The 4,639-nt window shown below is 42.3% G+C and overlaps 1 pseudogene; it reads right to left on the bottom strand.

The window, feature by feature from the left end:
* Nucleotides 1–2,070: 2,070 nt before the first annotated feature.
* Nucleotides 2,071–3,445, bottom strand: LOC141411367 (trafficking protein particle complex subunit 4 pseudogene; annotated as a pseudogene).
* Between the last annotated feature and the right edge of the window lie 1,194 nt (nt 3,446–4,639).

Below are 4,639 nucleotides of genomic sequence, written 5' to 3'. Positions count from 1 at the left end.
GAAGGCCAAATGGATGATTCCCACATCTCCATCCAACACAATAAACCAAATGCAAAAATCTCATCTTAGTGAGATGGAAGAAATTAGTGCCACCCTCACAAATTTATGAGGTTGATTTTCCTGACCGTATCTTCATTTAATCCATCTTTCCGACAGTGGGTAATCAATTGGTGGCTCCAGTTCTAGTTACTGTACATAAGTTGTATCTTTGAGTGAATTGATCAACACAAGCCCCTGGCACTTACTATGTAGCTACTAATTTGGCAAATGCAGGCTTTTCAATTCCCATTGAGAGGAAGGACCTGAAGCAGTCTGCACTTACTTGGAATGGACAGCAGTAGACACCATGGTCATGTTCCAAGCCTATGTTATTGCTATTGTCTGAATGTTAGTGCCCCTCAAAATTCATATGTTGAAATCCTAACCCTAGGGGGATAGTGTTAGGATTGGGGGTCTTTGGGAGGCGATTAGGTCATTATTGGGATGGATGTCCTTATAAAAGTGACTACAGAAACCTACTCAGCATCTTCCCCCACATGAGGATGCAGTGAGAAGTTGCTGTTTGTGAGGAATGAGCCCCCAGCAGATGCTGAGTCTGTTGTCACCTTGATCTTGAACTTTCCAGACTCCAGAACTGTGAGAAACAATTATTGGTTGCTTATAAGCACTCAGTCTATGGTAATTTGTTACAGTAGCCTGAGTGGACTAAGGCAGTTATCTCTTAGATTCATTGTTATGATATAGTCCCAAAGTGTCTTGATTATTTGGACACTCTTTATAATGTACTCAAACATGTATGCCATTTTGGCAGCAACATAATAATTTAGTTTTTGAGAAACAGATGGTAAATATTTTGAATGCCTTGTTAAGACATGTATGTATCAAAAGATGGGAATTGAGCTTAAAAATACCGAGGGGCCTCTCACACTGGTGAAATTTTAGAGACCCAGGTGTCTGGGGTACACTGATGCTCTGTAGTATAGCTATGGTACATCAAAATGTTCTATGGTATCTCTGACAAGCTCCAATTGGGGTGTCACAGGGAAGAATCCTAGCAAGGCCATGCTATTTGTAGCAGTGAACTCTTGAGGCAGCTCTTAGCATGCTATTAGCTTGTGGTATAGACTGAGCACCTGATCATAGGACATAAGTGACTGGAGCTGACCATGATATCCTGGGTATTTTCAGACTCACCAATTGTGCAGCTATAACAGCAAACCACCATACGACAGAAAAGTTACATTTAGAACCTGAGTGGATATAGAAAATGCGAGTAAATTATAAGAATAGATGGCCCAGTGTCTTCCCTATGGCCTCATTAGTGCTTTCCTTTGATCAGCTGATGAAGGAGGAAGATCTTGGGCTTTCTTCATGGATTTTCAGCTTTTGATGTTGGTACTATTGATATGTTTCTGCATTGTAGCTACACTCAGTGATAAGTCTGAAAGATAGTGGTAGCGGAAATCCTCCCAATGGATGGAATTTAGAACAGTATGCCTGGCAATCAATTTTGTGTGGAGGGAGAAGTAGTGTGAGGTCAAGATCTATGAGCAGTGATAAATGACGTAGTTGTTTGGTCAGGGACTCAGGACAAGTGAAATTGTAAGCTCAGCGATGAGGAGGTGTACAGAAGTATGGGATGTATCTAAGGAGGTGTGATGATCTTTGTGTTTTTGTTAATGCCCAACAAGAAGCATCTTCTATCTCAGAAGTATAGAACAATCAGAATAGGATGATTTATCTGGTGAAAATTAGCCAGGCTCTTGGTTACTCTAGTTCTTGCATAATGGAGCTATGGTTAAAATAGTCAATGGAGCTATAGATTATGAATGATCCCAAGAGTGTGGACTTTATTTTGGGATATATCTGCCAGACCAAGAGACCCTCTTTATTTATTTGTGTATTTATTTTTACTGGAGCAATGTTTACTACAGCATTCATGGACCTCCCCACTCCATAAATAAATCAGTAAAGTGTGAGGAAGTATGAGCATGATACATATGGAAGGGAAGAGAGTGAGGTGTTCTAGTTCAGGGATGGGTCCATGTCCTTAAGTTCAGCACTCTCCTGTTACAAGTACACCTCAAGGTTGCTGCAGTGCCATACCCTTTGGAGTGAAAACAGCAGGACCCCTGCTTCAGGATCTCTCAGAATTTGGGGGTCCATTGTAGATTTAGTCTGTGATATAGGTCCAAGACTTCCAGCTTTCTCTGCCACCTCCAGAGCTAGCTTTGGGTTCTGATTGCACAACTCACACCTGATGGGCATTTCCAGCAAGTAGCATGGATTCTTGAGGGCAAAGTCTGAGTAAGTCTTATAAATTTTTCAGAGAGGAGAATATTCTAGCTTGCCTAGGAGCTGCCTGTAACATGAACTTGAAGTTCTAGAAGCAGGGCAGTTTGAGTGTGTTTCCAGCATCTCAGTGCCAGAGTGTCCCTCTTCAGGAGACAGCTGGGAGCCACTGGGAAAGAGTGACCAGAGCATGGAGGCCAATATGAGTTTCTCATTGGAGGAGAGGTAATGCCAGCCAAATTGAATGGACATCTGTTAATTAGCAGGGTTACCTAGATTCTCCTGTCAGCTGTGTACTTGCTGTTCACATCCTCACCATTGGTAGCCAGTACTGCGTGCCCACTGTAGAGGTGAGGCCAAGGATCAGTGATGCTCCAGCCCTGGGATTCTGCCCAAGGGATAAGGGAACTGGCTTACTCACTACTCTCTCCACCCTGTGCCCATTTTATCGTGAAGGAAAGTGATGATGTATGCTGGGGATATAACTCAGTGGTAGAGTACTTGCCTAGCATATGCAAGGCCCTGAGTTTGATCCCCAGTGCAAGAAAACAAAAAACAAAACAAAACAAATAGTAATGTACACCTGACCTTGAGGTTCCACTGTATTCCACAGCATTCAGAAGTGGCTGACATAAAAGAATCATGGGGGTAACACCCAGAGAGATTTGGACAACATTCTTCAAGATGGGTTAAATATGTAAGCCAGTGACGGTTGTTCAGTGCTAAGTTTCTCACTGGTAGAATGCACAGGTGCAAAAACTAAGGTATGGAATGGCCCCTTTACCATTATTTCCTGGCATCTACTTGGGGAATTTGTGCTTCTAGCCCTTGTGACTGGTGTGCTGGATTAAATGTAATAGTTAGAGAGAAGAGCTGTCTAGCAAGAGATGTAATAAAAGTTCTACTAAACCTAAAAGTATCACTTATCTGTGGGATGTTGTGCAAGTACACCAGCAGGCAAAGAAAAGAGTTTACAAGCAAATAGGCAGAACTGACAGGGCTTGTCTTGTGGAGACAGAGTGCTGCTCCACACTGGGGCAGAGAAAGTATCTCTGGAATTCACTGGGGTACCTCTATTACCGGAAATAACCATAAATGGACAAATGAAACAGCCACTGTCTAACAAAGACGTGATGACCAGGGACTTTGACATACTGGTCAAGCAACCTAGACCAAAGTGTAGCCCAAGGGTGAGGAAGATCTAGAATGGATTCTAGATAAATATGGAGATGTTACATATCATTTGCAGCCTCAGGACCAGCTGCCATAGGGATTAGAGTTTTCTGTTAAAAGCTTTTTTTTTTTTTGTAAGGAAATTATGTTCAGTCATCACCTTGAAAGAGTACTGGCTAGACAGAGTAAGTTTTAAAAATGGTACAAGTGGATGTGAGTGATAAATGGGCTGGACTTCAACAGGCTCTGTTAGTTGGATCTGTTAGTAGGATCACATACCTGGGATCCTACTATTTTGGTGTGTTCTGGATGACTTTGAACTCCCAGGACTTACTTCTCTACACTGGAGAGCTTTTTCTGCAAGTACAGAAGCCCCTCTGCTTGCTTGCCCAGCAAACTGAAGTCCTGAAGGGTTTATAGTTCCCTGGGATCAGGCTTGAGCCAATGACAGACATAAGCTGGTGTGTGACTTACCCAGCTGCCTCCTGTGTTGGATAGGATGCTTTGAGACATGGACTTTTCAGTTTCTTAGAGTTTTCCTATGGGATTGATGTCTAGCTGCCTACTGTTTCCTGGTTTCATATGGATACATTATTAACTGCCTTTCTTTCCTTGCATCACTTTCCTCCTTATCTGGAATTATTGCTGTGACTTCCACATAAGCTACGTATGCTGAAACCCTATCTCAGAGTCTGTCTTGGGGAGAACAGAAGCTGAGCTATTTCTATTTACTGTACCTATTTTATTTTCCTATGGCATAGCTTTCCTACTCATACTTCCTATTCTGTTGTTCCACATGTCTCCTTTTGATCTGTTTCCAGGATGATAAACTCCTATAGTTCCTTCTCTTTCACTGAAGGTAGTCCAGTCCTCCTTACCTTCCAGGTCAAGTCAAATGGACAAGTAGCATCAGGGAGAACTAAAAAACAAAATTCAAGTAATAAGGCAGTTTAACCAAGGCTGTATGCTGTTAGCAGTCAAGCTTGGAATAGAATAGTTTTCTAAACAGATGTGTCTTTTCAAAGACAAAAGGGTTGGCATGAGTTTCATCACCTTGGGAGTACAAATGGTCACCTTGGGCCTTTCTCTTGCCAACAGGAATGTGACCTCCCTCAAAGATTGTACCAAATATTTCTGAATGATTGATTCCAGCCTGGCATTCCAGAATTTGCTC

This window comes from Castor canadensis, chromosome 10, assembly GCF_047511655.1.
Source record: "Castor canadensis chromosome 10, mCasCan1.hap1v2, whole genome shotgun sequence".
NCBI lineage: Eukaryota > Metazoa > Chordata > Mammalia > Rodentia > Castoridae > Castor > Castor canadensis.
This window is presented reverse-complemented; position numbering and strand designations above follow the sequence as displayed.